This window comes from Melozone crissalis, unplaced genomic scaffold (genome assembly GCF_028551555.1).
Source record: "Melozone crissalis strain CALT ecotype California unplaced genomic scaffold, PUWL_Pcris_2 ptg000066l_1, whole genome shotgun sequence".
In the NCBI taxonomy this organism is placed as follows: domain Eukaryota; kingdom Metazoa; phylum Chordata; class Aves; order Passeriformes; family Passerellidae; genus Melozone; species Melozone crissalis.
The window spans coordinates 7,197,460-7,215,196 of NW_026535844.1; the positions used below are offsets into that span (position 1 = coordinate 7,197,460).

At 50.7% G+C, this 17,737-nt stretch overlaps 1 pseudogene; it reads left to right on the forward strand.

Annotated features, from left to right (window-relative positions):
• The window catches only part of LOC128945569 (zinc finger protein 850-like), a 300,103-nt pseudogene that overhangs the window by 47,841 nt on the left and 234,525 nt on the right, over positions 1-17,737 (forward strand).

Consider the following 17,737-nt stretch of genomic DNA (forward strand, 5'->3'; position numbering starts at 1 on the left):
GAAGTCAGCATTCACATGCATCAGGGTGGGGCTGTGGATCATTTTGGTAGATGTAATCGTCGAGGCAATAATCACTCTTGGGTGGACCTGGTGACCCTGGTGACCCGGGGAAGCCAGTGATTATCGCCCTGGAAGCTTCTATTCTTTCGTTAAAAACCCCCATGTTTATCTCAGCCAAGTCCAGGAACTAGATGTATATGAATAAGACACTGCTCCTGGCCAGGATTGTCAAAAGACATAATGTGGATTTTACAATATTTTATACATTAATAGCATGAATTATCTCTACCATATACTACACTTTCACATCACCTATTAGAAGTTTAGGTGTTTCTTGCCAGTCACTGTGCTCTTGGATATCCCTCAACCCAGCTGTGTTGTCGAATCCCAGATGCTTTTGAGCATATCCTCAATCCGGCAGAATTTTGCTCAACCGTGGATGCTCTTGGAATGTTAATTTCTCAACCCAGCAGGTTTTAATTCTGGATGCTCTTGGGCTCTCTTATCCCTCAAACCAGCAGAATTTTTAGGAGCCCCTTTTGTCCCATTTCCTAGTGGATTGGGCTCGGAAACTCCTCTGCTCCCTTCCTCCGAGGGGTCCAGCCCCTCTCTGAGACCCAGTCCCAGTTACCCCGGGGGATTCTCTCGCTCCTCTTATCACTCGCTGTGTCTCTTTACTGGCTGCTTCCCTCGAGGAAAGTTGGAAACGCAGCGTGGGAGACTCCAGCACTCACTTGGCAGGTCTGGGAGAACCAGCCCTCCTCTCATTCACAGCCCAGAGCAGAGAATGAGGGGAGAAGGGAGCTCGGGAGCCCAAACAGCCCCGGCATCCCGAAATGGGGAGAGGGAAGCAGGGGGAGCTTTTGGCATTGCTGGGACTGCCAGCAGCCTGGGCAGGGCGGGCACCGAGGAGAAGGGGGACCCCCAATCCAAGCGTGACCCCCAGCAGCTGGGACAGGGGGGAACCCCCGAACACCAGAGGGGAGGGACCAGGGATGGGGAACTCCTGGGAGGCTTTTTCAGGGCTGAATCTTGGATGTTTGGGAGGTTTTTCTGGAGCCCTGATGGCCGGTGACTTGTAGAGATGGACTTGGGCAGAGGCACCTTCAAACTCAGTGTGTGTTGGGGAAGATGAAACAGGAAAGCCTTATAAATATGATTGTCTGGCAAAAGATTTTGTGAACATAAAAAGTATAAGGAAGATTAAAATGAAAGCAAGCTCTGAGATACCTCATTTAGTGAACAACTGGAAAACAATGGTGTGGCCCAACTGAAGGTAATCCCCTTTTGATGAAACAATTCCTTCTACTTCCAGACAGATCCAAGGGTCAGAGCAGACTCTACTAGCTCAATAGAAAGGGTCCAAGGAGGAGATTTTAGGGTTTAAAATGTAACACAGTATGGTGATGTAATGACTTTTACAGGCTGTATGTAAATGCTATAGGATTTGTATCTTGTACTAGATTGGTTAGTGAGAAATAGAATATTCAACACAGAAGAAGATTTATTGTATTGTAACGGGACCCTTACTCTCTTACGCTCTTCTCCTCTTACTCTCTTACCCTCTCACCCTCTCTACCCCTTTCTTCTCTTGGGCCTGCTCCGAGCTGTGCCTGGCAGCTCCAAGCAGGGCCCTGCACCCAGGCCCTTTGCAATAAACCGCAAGTTCCACGACCTGGCTGCAGAGATCTCTCGTCTCCGTCCGTCCCGACCATCCTACCCCCCGACGCTCCTACAAACGCGCTCATCCCTTGTTTTCCCCAAACCAGGATTTCCCATTGCCAACCCCAGGGAGGCTGCGAGGAAGAGGAAGATGCCCCGGGACACTGAGGCAGGTGAGGAGGAAGTCAGTGCCCCTTTCCCCTCTGTGCTGCTCCATCTCCCAGCCCAGCACGGCCCCGGCTGCAGCTCAGGCCTGGGGGATCTCCTTGCCCTTGCCTGTGGCACGGAGGCAAATCCCATCCTGTCCTTGTCCTTCCTCCCCCAGAGCAGGAGCTGAGCATGGAGAGCAGGGAGGACAAATGCCCGCGGCAGAACCTGGTGGAAGAGGCCGTTTTGAGCGGCTCCACGGCGCAGGAAGCCAACGGGGAGGAAAAGCCCCGGAGATGCCGCACGAGGAGGGGCTGCAAACGCAGCCGGCGGGGATCTGAGGGGGAAAGAGCCAGCCTGGGCCGGGAAGGCGGCCAGAGACGGAGCCAGAGCTCGGAGCTGGTGCTCCATGAGCAGCTCCATGATGGGGAGAAGCCCCACACGTGTGTGGAGTGTGGGAAGAGCTTCAGGTGGAACTGCAACCTGATTGTGCACCAGAGGATCCACACTGGGGAGAAGTCCTATGAGTGTTCCAAGTGTGGGAAGAGCTTCAGCCAGAGCTCCAGCCTGATCAGGCACCAGAGGACCCACTCTGGGGAGAGGCCCTACGAGTGTGATAAATGCAGGAAGAGGTTTCAGACCAGCTCCCATCTCCTCCAGCACTATCGGATTCACACAGAGGAGAGGCCCTTCCAATGCCCCGACTGCGGGAAGGGATTCAAGCACAACTGCACCCTTGTCAAGCACCGGCGCATCCACAGTGGGGAGAGGCCCTACGAGTGTCCCCAGTGTGGGAAGAGCTTCTCCAGCAGCTCTCACTTGACCCGACACCAACGGAGGCACCACTAAGGGAAGCCGTGCGAGTGCCCCGAGTGCGGGCAGAGCTTCGTGCGCTGCTCCAGCTCCATCCCCCACTGGAGGAGGCACTTTGGGCACAGCCCTGGTCACTCCCATTCCCTGTGATCCATGTTGAGAACACAGCTGGCTGCTTCTACTTTTAATTTCACCTGAATTTTTTTCTATTCTCCATCTCTTTGCACTGCAGAAGCCAAGAGGAATGGATCTGTCACGTCAAAACCACTAAAATCCCAGTGAAAACAGCTCAATCTTACCCCAAAAAGAGCTCAAACCCACCTCAAAAAACTCAGTCCCACGCCAAACTCACTCGATTCCGCAGCCATCAGGCTGAGATGAGGTTGGGAGGTGATTTAGAGTCGTGGGGTCTCACTTAGAGTGGTGGGATGGAGATTGTGTGGGGCTGGGTGTGTGGGATGTATTTGACAGCAAATAAAACTCTGAGACTTACTGATTTCTCTCCCGTTCATGTTCAATCTGCAGTTCTGTTTGCAGAGTGCCGCCTTCTCAGCTCATTGTCTTGGTGTCCCCCTTTCTCTCCCGCCTCTCTTTGCCTGCTCTGTTTCTCTCTCAGTGTCTCCCTGGACCCAGGGACCACCAGAGACCCTGCCCTGATTTAATTGACCCAGGCACCACCAGAGACCCTCCCTATATTTAATTGCCTCAGGGACCACCCAATACCCTCCCCTGATTTGTTGCCCCAGTGACCACCAAAGACCCTCCCCTGATTAAATTGACCCCTCCCCAGATTTAATTGACCCCTGCCACCAAAGACCCTTCCCTGATTAATTGACCTTTCCCTGATTTCATTGACCCCTCCCCTGAATTGACCCCTCCCCTGATTTAATTTACCCTTTCCCTGTTTTAATTCCCCTTCCCCTGATTTAATTGACCCCTGCCCTGATTTAGATGACCCCTCTGTCCCCACAGACCCTCCCCTGATTATTTATTATTTTATTTCCCAATTATTATTTTAATTCCCAGTCCCAGGAGCTGAAGTCCTGAAGGCTGGCAGGGAAATGTCTCTGTAGGATTTTGCTCCATTTCCCTTCAAGGGCGGGAACATCTTTTCCTGGCTAGGAGCTGGAATTGCAGACTTTTGGAATGTGTGCAGGGCAATACGGACTGGGATCAAACATGGACTAGGATCAGATAGGGGTTGGGATCAAATATGGACTAGGATCAAACAGGGACTGGGATCAAATAGGGACTGGGATCAACTTTGGCCTGGGATCAAATATGGCCTGGATGAAATATGACAGATTTTATGGACTGGGATCAAATGTGGACTAGTGTTGTAGTGTGTTGTAATAGCCTGTTTTAAACTTCCGGGTCCCTTCCCCAGGTGCCAATACCCCTCTTTCAGATCTAAAACAGTAAACTAGGGTAGCTGAGGTGCCAAACATGTTAGTAGGGTGTATGGGTTTGCCACAAGTTGTACTGCCTGACCATAGCTTGTTGTTTTCCTTTACTTGGTTAAGGAAAGGTGCATTCTCTGCCCTCCCTGCTGTGTTAGAGGCCCATACCCCAGGAAACATTGGATCCATTATTTTCTTGTTAATTTCATCCTTATTTTCAATTTCAGTTTCACTAATTGTTAAAATTAAGCTCAATATATCTCCACATTCTTGATCCTTTACCTCTAAAATAATCTCTCCATCTTTAAATGCGATCTTTGCTTCCAGCTGCTCCAACAAGTCCCTACTCAACAGGGCCTTTGGAGAGTTGGGCACATACAAAAAAACTATGACTATTTTGATGGTTTGCAAAATATGATTTTTCAGATTGGTCAGTTGCCCCCTTACCATAACATCTGTTACAGGCATCGAGGCTTTATTTAACACTGAGTTTGCTGCCCCCGTGTCTACTAAAAATTCCATTTTCTTAGCTCCCATCTTTCTACCCCATCCCAGCCTTTTGCCTTAATTCAAAGTCTTGGGGTATAAAATAAGCTGAACCCACTCAGCTTTAATTATTTCTGCTGGGTTTCTTAAATTACTTGAAACTCTCTTTTCTAATAATTCAAACATCCTGTTACTTCTTTGCTTCTTGTGACTGGTTGCTACTAAATTCCTTAGAGCTCTCTGAGTAGCCTTGGTTTCCTTAGAATAACATAAATTATAAAGTGCCTGTCTTGGTCTCTTCCACCTAAACTCTGCTTTACAAAATCTCATTCTTTCCCAGTTCTCTTCCCGCACAATCTAATTCAAGCATTGTTTCTACTGACACTCACTTTGCTGCCTTGCAAAAAGCTGTGCCTGTTACAGCAAAAACTCTGATATGCCCACAAACACAGACACACATACACCCTGCATCTCAAATTCACACTCCTCTTCCTCCTGCTATTCCTCCTTCTCCTGCACAATCCCACCTTCTCCTCTCACGTGCATCGTTTGACCCTTTTGTTCCTCAATTCTGCTTCTCCTTCCCTTCTCCTCCTGCCCCAGGCCCAGCACCCACTGCCGGCTCCCTCTTGCCCCCAAACCCACAGCATCCCACGGCAGGGGCAGGGATGGAGCTGGGGCAGGTCGGGCTGGGGCAGCGCTGGGCTCTCGGCCGCTCCCGCCCGCACTCGGTCCCCACTGCAGCCGCTCCCGCCGGGACAGCGCGGGGAGGCCCGGCCTTGGCGCCGCCCCACTCCCACCTCCCCAAATTCCCCTCGCTTTTGGACAACAGGGCATGGATGGTGTTGGTGTGCTGCAAAGGGATTGCGTGAAGGGGAGTGTGCAGCAATATGGTTAAGGCAAGAAGCTGCAGGAGGAATCTATGTGGGAAGGAAAAGGATGATGGAAAAGCGGAGGAAGAGAAAAATACTGAGGATTGGGATGTTTATCAGCAGGGCCTTAGCCTCAAAACTTGTCAGCTGATTCAGATCTTTTGTATCCCCGGTTTCCAGGACAGGAAAAGAAGGAGGTCAGGGTTTTAGGGGGTTTCTCTGTGGGGGGCAGCAGCAGCACCGGGCGCAGAGCTGCGGCACCGGGAGCACGGGCTGGGGGCCTGTGGGGAGCTGCGGGGCCGGGCCGGGGCTGTGGGGCAGCCGGGGCTCAGCGCCGGGCGCTGCCTGACCCCACCAGCCCCGGGCAGGGCCGGCAGCGGCCCCCGGCCCCCAGGAGGCTGCGGGACGCCCCGGCCGCTGCCCGGCCCCGCGGAGCTGCCGGCCCTGCCCGCCGGGGGCGCCTTTGGACACTGCGGCAGGACAGGGAGCGGCTCTGGGACACGGGCTGGGGAGGGCACCCTGAGCACAGGGAGGAGGAGCAAGGAACGCCTGGGAAACGTGGAATGTACATTTTAGCATGGAGATTATCTTTTAAGGATTTTATTAGGGTTACTGGAGATACAAATGATTTTGCAGAAAGCTCAGCAGCTTTCAGAGGATGAGCACCCACAGGCACTGAGGGGGGCTGCAGGAGGGGCACAAGAAGGCCCTGCAGCACTTGGGCACAAAGGCACAGCAGGTGAATGCAAGAAGGGAGCAGCAAAAGGCCAAGCTGAAGGCAAAGGCCAGGGCACAGCTCCTACAGCCCCTGAGGGATCAACCCCAGGGCCCAAGGGGGCCCCAGCACCCAGGGCACGGCTCGGCCACAAGCACCTGGCAGAGGCATTGCCCTCCTCACCAGGGGAGAGCCCACCCAAACAGCCCCTGGCAAGGAACCAGGGCTCCAGCTGCAGGGCACAAGGACACTGCAAGCACAGACAGCAGCACCCTCAGGACCAGCAAGTCCACCCCTTGATGGACATGGATTGGCAGGGCTGTCACAGCTCCCATCACACCAGGGACCCTCCACACGGGAGCCCTTGAGAACATTCAGGGTGGGTCTGCATTGAGAGGAGGCATTTCCTGACGGACACAGGGGCCTCTCAATGCACTCTGAATCTTAGACTGAAGGGGGAAAATAGTAAAGGAATGTTTTAATTTTTAAGGGAATGAGTGGGAAAGATGAGCAGGTATGATTTGTTCAACCACTATTAGAAGCTGTGGGGGATAGGTTTGAAATAAATGAATTCCTTTTTCTTCCTCCTGTGATTGTAATTAACTAGGAAGGAATTTGAGTGCTGGATTTTAATACAGTTAAAGGGGATACAGAGGCCAGTTCTGTTCTACCTTTGTGCCAAAAGTCTGACAAGGCCCATGCTGAAGTGAACCCCAAAGTGTGGGCTGCCCCAGGGAAAGAGGGAAAATTAGATATGGAGCCTCTACAAATTACTTTAGAGCAACCAGGAAAAGCAATACCCTGTTCCAAGAGAGGGAAGGAAGGGCTCACAGCCTGGGATTGAGTCTTGTTAAAGGCAGGGCTTTTGGAGCCAGGGATGTCTCCCTACAACACTCCTATCCTGCCAGTCAACAAACTGGATGGATGGACAGGAGGAGGAAACACAGAATTTTCAAGTGTTAAAATGAAGATTAACTGAGGCTGCTTGCCTGGCCCTTCCAGACAGGTTAAAAGAATTTGAATTATAGGTGGATAACAAACAGGGTCATGCAAAAGGAATTCTTGTGCTAAAATATTTAACCCTATATAGGATCTCCTACAGTTCAAGTCTGGCATCAAGGTAAAGGTCTGACAACGAAAAGAGCCTCTAAATGGATGAGCAGGGCTCGGTTATTACAGTATGAAACTTGTTCAATGGCACAGGAGGATTTAGAACTGAGGACAGGGCAAGGGTTTAACCCAGCCTCCTGTTTGAACAGCCTGGAGAGGGGCTGGCAAGGAACCCAGGACTGCACTCAAGGGACAGAGCTCCACACCCAGGCTGGGACAGATTGATGGGACATTGCCTGGCCTGAGGGAGAAAATGTGTTTGTGGATGGCTCTGCAAGGGCAGCAGAAGGGAAAAGAGCAACAAGACAGGCTGTTATTAAGGAAAGGGAATCGGACACAGTGCAGGTCACCGCAGTGCTGCAAAATGTACCGATTTCGGTTCTTTTAAACCTTTTTTCTCTACTCAGGCTTGGTTTTCTTTGCCTTGGGGAAATGAATTTTAAAGCTTTTATTTAAGGGGTGTTACACCACTCAATGGTGATGAGTTTAACATCTGAACAGACTGGGAACAGCCCAAAAGACACCCACAGAGTTAACGACCAGCAACAAAACATCAACATTGCCCAGCAGCAAACAGCAACCAACAGCTACCCCAGACACTGCCCCCGGCAGAGCTGGAGACACCTGGGCTGGAAAAGGCTGAGAAGGAAATCCAGGAGTTTGGAGACCGAATTCACATCAGAGGGGAAGAAATCCGGGTCCAACAGGAAACCAAATACTAAAAACTTACACAACTTGGAAGCAAGGAACATTAAAGCAGTGGATTTAGATTGGTTCAGACTACATAAAGTTTAGGAAAAATCGAGTAAAACCTACATGGCATGGAATGATTTTCTCTGCACAGGTGGGCTATTTGTGAAAGAAATTATTTCTGTTGCACATCCTGGCAGGAACAAAGGAATGACTTGACTCTCTAACACTAAAGAGATTCTAATAGAGTTTTTGTTTTCCCTGCCAGTTTAAGAGACTAAATTATAACATGAGAAAAATTTTTCATAATATTCCCACTTTATATTGTCAGATAGGTTTGGGATAGAAGTGCGAAAATTAATTTTTGGTGGGGGTTTTTCCATGTTCGCCTTTATATCACATTTTGCAAAACTGAAGAGCTTTAACCGTTGTACTTTTAACTCATAATACTTTGAACTTGTGAATAATTATTACTTTTTTTAAAAAAAGCAGATTCTGGGGGGGCCACATGTGACTCACCAGATTACTGCCCTGGAAGAGAAGTTTAATTCCAGGCAGCCTCCAGAGGAGCTTTGGAAACGCAAATGAACACTGCTGGGCAAAGTGTGGACAATGCACCTGGGTCTCTTGCCTGGGGCAGGAATTGGGCTGATTCCCTCTGCCCCTCACCCCAAGCTCTGCCTGCTTGCACTGATGGAATTTGCACAGCTCGATGCAGAGCCCAGGGGGAGGATATCTGACCCTGCAACACAAACGAGTGAAGCTGCAAAGGGAAACAGCAAACAGAGATTGTTGGGAAAACTTCACTATAAATAAATGGGAGGGGAATCATCCCGCTGCCCACTCCAACATGTGCTGTCACTGTCTGTGTTATGTAGGGTATATTAGAGCACTGGGGATTTTTTGCTACCAAAAATTCAGAGAAATCAGTTGGGAATCCAAGGATTTGATTATTTAATTAGAGAAAAGCAGTCAATTGATGCAGCCCTGGCTGAAGAGAGCGCCCAAAAATAGGGAAAAGATGAACGGCCAGCAGAACAAATCCTACAACACCATGGACTGAAATAAACAAAAAGGGCCAGGAGACTTCTTCTCCTTTTTAATGCCTTTATTAAAAGTGATCAGCTCAGGATTGGGCGGCTCGACGGGTCTGCAGTCTCCGTCTTCCCGGGCGACTCAGAGGAGGAGGATCTGCACAGCTCTGTCCACAAGGGGCAGAGCTGGGGATCACGTCCTCGTGGGAGCCTTTAGGGCGCGATTCCCCGTCAGATGGTGCCCCACCCACTCAGTCGGCCTGGTCTCACCGCCGGGGTCGTCTCTCTTGGTCAGGGCGAGAGGCTCTGAAGGTGTTTTGCATCTCTGCAAGCTCAGCATTCGGCTCCTCACGTCCAGACATCACTCCAGTCTCTCAATTCTTAGGTGGCTCGTTGTTTTGGGGTCTTCTCTGTACACCGAGGGACCCATGCTGCATTGTGGTCTTGGAGTCACTTTGCATAGCCCCCCTCACCTTCTCAGGTCTCTTCTACGGTTCGGGAAGGTTCCCACCCTTCTGGGAAAGGTACAACTTAGCCTGGGGCGAGGCTCTGCTGATACAAAAGGAGCGATTAGCCACAACGACTCGTGATTACAATAACAAAACACGAAGAACTTCAGCAGCTACCCGTGGTCTGGCTGCTTTTTGTAACTTTTTCTCACAAAAAAAACATTACCCGAATTTTGTTCATAACAGTCCCCCCTCTTTTTCTTTGATCGAGCTTAAATTCCAAGCTCGCATCAACTCACAATTTTTTTTGTTTGGAATCTACTATAAATCTCTTGTGCACTTTGGTAATCATGGTTACTTAACCTTGTTACTTTCCTTGGTTTCTTCAGGTTGGTCTGCACGGCAAGTACTATTCTACTAAAACAGATAAATAAGCATAGTAAAAAAAGCAATCCTCCAAGTACACACACAGTGAGAAAAACTACCTTTTCCCATACATCCTTTTTGAAAATCTCCAGGTTCTCCCACCCACTGGGATCAAGTGTAGGAGTTTGATCTTGATTATTTACACATGCTAATCTTTTTATTTCATTTGAAATGTTCCTAATAATTGAATTCTTTATTTTTAATACTGCCTGGAGCCTGATGACTTTGTTTAACATAGATATTGGGGTCCGAATTTGGCTTTTACAATTTTGGATTTTCTCAATTTCTATTTCACTTTCTCGGTTCTGTTCATTTTCTCCCAAATCATTATATATAGGAACTCCCAAACTTGATCCAGTTTCTTTGGGTAATAACAGAATTGGTTTTATCACTCTAGCAATGCAGTTGCCAGACGAGATCAAACCTAGGGATTTTGGGCTCCCTTGAAATATGTTCCAAAAGGGGTTGATCTCCTTTCCAGTACACTTATATAAATACTTGTAACAAACAATTTTTCTTACCATTTTCACTATTTCTTTTCTTTTTACTAGATCTGCTGAGCTTGTTTCAGCAGCATCACATTCAAAGCACAACCAGGCTTCCCCTATAGGGCACTCTCCTAGGAGTGGCTGCCTAGAAGTGGCAGTATTGTATGCTCTCCAATACACTCTCTTATTTTTCTGATAAAGGACCAATTGGAAGAGGTTAACACAATCAGGGTTAGAACTGATATGGACTCTCGACAAGGAGCTCACTTCCTCCTCATAGAGGGGTCGGTAGCACTCACAGCATGGCTCAGCTGGGCTTCCCAGAGCACCACCAGCAATCAGAGCCATCAGTACTACCCTTCCCAAGAGTCCGGTATGGGTCATCTTGCACAGCCTGCCCACCCGGCCTTGCCTCTTGGGGAATTTCACTGAGGAAAAGCTTCCAAGCTCTTTAGAGTCCCTTCTACCCGCTTCTCTGGTTAAACCTCTCTTGGTCTGTTCCCTACTAATTTTGGTTTCCCCTCCCAGGGGAGTGCTCTGTAGAAGATTAACCTGGAGTCTTTAGAACTCAATTAAGGAACTTAATCAGAATTTCTTATTTACAGTCTTAAACTTTTTACCAACATAGTTTACACAAAACAGTTTTGAAACATTTTAAGCAATATTAGAACTCTGATACCAATTTTTTCCCACACAGTTCAGTCTTTTTGACTCTTCCTTCTGAGAGTCAACTTTAAATCCTTTGGTCCTTTTACCACAGCATACTCAGGTGATTTAGCTTGTGAAGCAGATGAATCCTTATCCAGTGCCCGGAGGTGAGAATGGTGTGGACTCTGGCCCAATGCCAGAGGGAAAAACTGGGAGTCTGGCCCAATGCCAGAAGGAGAAAGGGGTGGAGTCCAGTGCAATGCCAGAGGGAGAATGGGGTGCAGTCCGGTCCAATGCCAGAATGCCAGAGGGAGAAAAAAACTGGTGTTGAATCCTGGTCCAATGCCAGGGGGTGAGAGTGATGTGAGTCCAACCTTTTTCCTTTTGGTCTGCACAGTCGAAGTAGTAATGAAGAATACCTGAAACAGGCTTTCAAACACAGGCATTAATGGTCTGCTATTTAATGATTTTATCAAAACTCAGTTTCTCTGTTTAATGTTATTGGTTCTCTCATCAACTTCTGCATACTCTGTATTTTGCACGGAGTTGTATTTCTCAGCTAACTTAACTCCCAAAGTACTTTTATTCTCTTATATCTCTGTGTATTTAATTCACTGGTTTTCTATTCTATTTTCAAGATCTTATTTATCTCTTGCTTCTGTTTTGTACTTTCACTTAGAGCCTAAATATTTCTTTCAACCCCTTACACTTAAATTTTTGGGGTTTTTTTCTTACACCATTCTTCTACACAATATACTTCTCTCTAAGGAAATGTGGTAAAACTTATAATGCACAATCTACATTACCTCTATTCTAATTTGTCTATATTCACTCCCACACATTCCTTCACACCCTGAAGACACAAACTGGATCATTATTGCTAGAAAATCACGGGTCCCTGTAGCCCCCCTCACCCTGGGGTTGGCCCACAGGTCTCAGTATCCCTGGGCCTCTTGGAAGGGCCCTTACCCTGGTTGCCTCTGGTGCACAGTCACCTGTGAGGCTGTCTGTGTGTCACTCACGCTCTTACAGCTAGGGCTCTCTCACACACCTGGGGAGCACTAGTCTGGTTTGCAGGTCACACACGCTCTTTGGCCACAGCCCCCACCCGCCCGGGGGACACAAGCCTGGTTTGCAGGTCACACATACACACACTTGCACTGCCCCCTTCCCACCTGCCCGGGAAGGTGAGGCTGACTTTGTGAGTCACTCTCACACACACAAGAGAACAATAAAAGGTACCTTTTACTTTCACATCACTTATTACAAGTTAAGTATTACTGGCCAGTTTTGGTGCTACTGGATATCTTTTCTACCTAGCTGTTTTAAACCAGAATTTCTTAGTACTTTGTTGAGACAGGACTTATCTGCTCCTGTATCTACTCAAAAATTCAAATTCTTCATTTAGGGGTCCCACTTCAGTGTTTACCAAGGGCTCTTCTACATGTTGCATTGGGTCCCCTATAGTGTAAAGCCCCTGACCTTCTAATCGTCACCTTTATCTGCCCTAAATTATCTTGTTCCCTGGCTATTGCAGCATCAAGACTGAGCTTTCTACAAACCCTCCTGACGTGTCCTGGCTCTCCACAGTAATAGCAATGTCGCTCTCTCAAAGGGCCTTGAGGTGTCTCCATCCCTCTTGCACCTGACAGTACTGGCCTATCCTTGCCTCCTCCTGGTGGTGGACCCGCCCACCCTGCACTTTCTCTAGCTACAGCAACCATGATCTTAGCCTTGGCCTTTGCTCTTTCTTCCTTCCTCCTTAAATACACCTTCAATGCCTCTTTTAACAATTCATTTATGTCCTTCTCTTGCCAATCTTCCATCTTTTCCAGTTTTCTCCTTATATCAGGCCAAGATTTGGTAACAAATTGGACTTTTAGCAGCATTTGACCTTCTGGGGTGTCTGTGTCTATTCTAGAGTACAACTGGAAGTTCCGCCTTAGGCGATTAAGCCAGGCAGCAGGAGCTTCATCCTTCTCTTGTGCACCCTCAAATGCCAATTGGGTGTTAGTTCCTTTGGGAACTGACTCTTTGATCCCCCGTATTATCAAAGACCTATATTCCCTCATGGCCTTCCTCCCCTCCTCCTGGTTAGGGTTAGGGACAGCAATAGGAGGGGGAGAAGAGCCTGAGTGAATATTAAGCGGAGCTGGAGAAGGGGTGGAGAATGCAGCAGGTGGAGTAGGCGCTTGTGGTGGTGCAGAAGGAACATGAGGAGATACTGGGTTTACCATAGCGGAAGCTGAAGAGGTAGAAGGAGGAATTTGAGCAGGTGGTAGTGAGATGGCAGCCGGGGGAGGAACCGGACCTGCCATTTGAGGTGCTTGTAGAAGAGGATTATAAGGTGGAGGGGCAGAAGGAGGCAAATAATCCAGGGGGTCCCATCTTTTACTAGTTCTATCATCCCCTCCTTCATTCCCTTCTTTCTTCCTCTGTACCTTACAAATTCGCACCCCTTCATCCCCAATAGCGCTCTTTACCCAGCAAGATATATACAGTAATTGCTCAGGATCAGTATCTCCTCGAGCTGTCAGATAATTATTTAATAGTTGGCACATCCACTTATCCTTTGTCCCACACCAAGGCCATCCCCCTTGCACCTCTAATTCTGGCCAGACTTCCATACAATAATGGATCATTTTCACTTTATCAAATCCCTCCGTGGCCTCTATAGAATCCCATTTTTCTAACAGTTCTCCTAAGGGACTATTGGGATGTACATACCTCAGTCTCTTGCCGGTCTTTTTACTATTACAACATCCCATTTTTCAGGTCTCAATAACAAAGTCTCAAAGGTGCCTCAACTGACCGGTAATTTCAAAAAACCTTGTTTGAGGAGCTTCAGCCTCCTCCACTGAACTTCAAATTTCTGCCTGATGCTCAGGACTTTATACTGAAACAACTGCCCAATCTCTTCTATCGGGACTTGAACACACGATGCCTCGGCCAAGAATCCGGGTCGTGCCTGACTCCCTCAGTCAGGAAAAACAACTGCCTGATTTTTAGTTTGCCTAACTCGCCAATTTTTAGGCTTCACCGTATCAGGACTTAAAAGCAAACCACAGCCTCCTTCGCTGGGGTTTGTGCCTGACTCCCTTTGTCAGGACTTACTTTGCCTGCAGGGCTTGTGAAAACACCCGAATCCTTCTCGGGACTGACAAATCTTACGCGAATCCTTCTCGAGACTTACAAAAGTGCCTGACCTTCATCTGTCAGGACTTACTTTGGGTGCGTGCCACTCATACACAGTAATTCACTCCGCACGCCCGGAGTGGGGGGGCCCTTTATTCCCCCTTGGGAGACGACTTCACTCACGCTAATTCCACTCGCTTTCCCCTGTTTCTGGCCTGCCCCTTCGCAGGAGTCAGGAAACGCGGTACTGAGGGGTCCCACTCGCTTCGAAGGTCCAGCTGCCGGCCCTCGTCTCACTCACACACTTGCGCACGTCTCCCACTCCCGCCACCGGGTTTCTCACCAGTCCGGTGCTCCGGTGCTCCTCTGCGTCGCTGTCCTGAGCCAATCTCTGGTCCTAGAAGCCAGCTGTCCTCTGAAGATCCAAGATGGCCAGTCCTGAGTCCTCTTGCGGCGTGGCTATTCCGGACGAGAGCCCCCAGAAACAAAAAGGGCCAGGAGACTTCTTCTCCTTTTTAATGGCTTTATTAAAAGTGATCAGCTCAGGATTGGGCGGCTCGACGGGTCTGCAGTCTCCGTCTTCCCGGGCAACTCAGAGGAGGAGGATCTGCACAGCTCTGTCCACAAGGGGCAGAGCTGGGGGAATCCAGTCCTCGTGGGAGCCTTTAGGGCGCGATTCCCCGTCAGATGGTGCCCCACCCACTCAGTCGGCCTGGTCTCACCGCCGGGGTCATCTCTCTTGGTCAGGGCGAGAGGCTCTGAAGGTGTTCTGCATCTCTGCAAGCTCAGCATTCGGCTCCTCACGTCCAGACATCACTCCAGTCTCTCAATTCTTAGGTGGCTCGTTGTTTTGGGGTTTTCTCCGTACAGCGGGGGACCCATGCTGCATTGTGGTCTTGGAGTCACTTTGCATAGCCCCCCTCACCTTCTCAGGTCTCTTCTACTGTTCGGGAAGGTTCCCACCCTTCTGGGAAAGGTACAACTTAGCCTGGGGCGAGGCTCTGCTGATACAAAAGGAGCGATTAGCCACAACGACTCGTGATTACAATAACAAAACACGAAGAACTTCAGCAGCTACCCGTGGTCTGGCTGCTTTTTGTAACTTTTTCTCACAAAAAAAATATTACCCGAATTTTGTTCATAACATGGACCAGCCCCTGGGAACCCGAACCAATTCATATCAGGAGCCACAGAACCCATTTCTCATTTCAGTGGCATCATTAGATTACAAGGCTGTCCTCGGAATAATAACCAACCAGACAGCTCCAGCTCCTGACCTTCCTGCTGACCAATCCACTGAAATGAGGAACACAACACTTCACCATGGGATGGGATCAGATCATCTGTTAGCAGAAAAAGGAGGAGGATTGTGGAAAATTAAATGACACAAACTGCTGTTGGCAAACAGATGACAAAGGAAAAGTGGAGAAACAGGTAACAAAGGAAATAAGAAAGCAGCTTATATATTTTTCCAAACGTGGAAAGGATGGGAATGGGACACGGATTTGTGGCTCCCTGTCAGACCATGGGTTAAACGAATGCTGTTTCTCCTCTGCTGTGCTGCAGCAACTCTCATCTTTTTACCGTGCTCAACACCTTGAGAGTGCAGCTCATTCAGCAGGTGAGCGAGGGGCCAGGGACTTGGAGATAAGGCAGCAACGGGCGAAACCACCAGCTTCGATAAATGTTACTAATTTACATGGACTGCTGCTCACAGAAAGTCCCGCTAAATTCCGGAACTTACAGAAGAGTAAAGACTTACCAGAGCCGTGAATATCGGCTGTTATACAAAAGTGGGGGTGCACATTAACGAGGACATGCAGTTACCGGATCGGGAGGTCTGAACTTTCCAAGCACCTCAGCCAGTGGGCGAAGGGAGAGGGAGATGAGGCCGGGAAAATGAGGATAAAAAGGAGGCTGCGAATTACAACAATGGCAGAGAGCGCACGGCAAATGCCCCACGGCCTCTCCCTCTGCTCAGCAATAAAGTCACTTTTACATGACTCCTCTGTCTCCTCTGCGCACAGAAACCTCCGGCCACGGGAATTTCCCCGCACAGCCCCGGGCACGGGGCAGCCCCCTCTGTCCCAGCCACAGCAACCGGGCCGAGCCAGCGCTGCTCCGGCAGCGGCTCCTGCCGAGGCAGCGGCCGCAAGGAGACCGCGGGCAGCCGCTCCCGCAGCGCCCTCACGCCAGCGGCAACACGGGCCGGACACGGCACAACGAACCCGCCCGAGCCCCCTGCCGCCCCCAAGGCCCGCAGCCAGCCCCGAGCCCCCGCACAACCCAGCGCGGCTCCCACCTGCGCTGCGGCCGCCTCCGAGCTCCGTCGCCGCCTCACCGCGCTCCGGCCGCTGCCGTCGCTCGCGGGACCGCACACACCCTCCGACAATGGCGCCGCTGCCCAGCCACGGCCGCCCTCAGCCCGCCCCCGGGGCCCTGCTCCGCCCCGCTCCCACCAATCAGCGCGCCACAACCACGACTGACGGCACCATCGCCCAATCCCAGCCAGGGGCGGGCTCTGCACACGGGACAGCCCCGCCCCGCGCTCTCAGGGCCCCCCGGGCTGCGTGAGGGCAGAGCCGGAGCTGAGGAGCAGCTCTGGAACGGGCCCGGGCCCGAGGGGGATTGAGCTGAAAACACAAACAAACTTCTCCGCACCTCCCGCCACGGCTTTCCCGGCACTGCGGCTCCGGTGGCTCCGGCTCAGCGGGAAGCCCTGGAGCCTCACTTCTCCTACCCCTAATTAGGAGCATCAGGGCATGGCTTTGATTTCCCCCAAAAAGGGAAAACTGCCCCAAACCCCTATTGATGAGTGCGGGAGGGGAGAGATTTCGGACAGAAAACTCCAAAAACTTAGAGCAGGATAATGAGAAATAAGTGAAGAGCCTTAAATGCAGCTTTCCCCCACGCCTCCCTCCTTCCAGCTGCACCTCCTACCCCGGCAGTGCCGCAGACAGGGAATGGGACCGGGCTCAGTTCATCCCCCGGGGTTCTCCCTCTGCTCAGGGACAGGAGTCGTTCCCCTGCTGCACCCTGGGCTCTCTCCCACCGCAGACTTCTCCAGGAACTTCTCCAAGCTGAGTCCATCCCACGGGGCACAGCCCCCTCCAAGTGCTGCAGCGTGGGTCACTGTGCCCCAGTTTCTCAGTGCTAATCTCAGGGGACTGTCTCTCGGGATATTACCACTACAGCACTCGCAGCAGAATATACACACGGAATTTTAACAGTTCTGAGCAGAAATTAAAAGAACCAGCGAGAGAGAGAAAGAGCGAGATTCCGATCGCGGCGCTCCGGAGCGGCGGTGCGGGAACGATCCCTGCGCCAGCACTGCCGGCCCCAGGCCAAGCCCAGCCCCGCAATCCAACCCCGCTGCTCACAGCGCCCGCCCTCCCTGGCCCGGGGCACAGTGAGCCCCGCACCCGCTGCGCTCCCGAGCACAAAGCGCCCCTTCCCACCGCGCTCACCCGATAAACACAGCGCCCCTGCAGCCTCTCACGCCTCTCTCCCTCCTCCCGAGCTTCTCGGCCTCCCGCACCCTCTGCCCCGCACCTGGGCCCCGCCAGTGCCGCGGGCTGGGGGCAGCAGCTGCACCTTCCTCTGCCTCTGCTCCAGCCCTGCCCAGGTGCCTCGGCTCCCTTCGTGCTCGCCACAAACTGAGG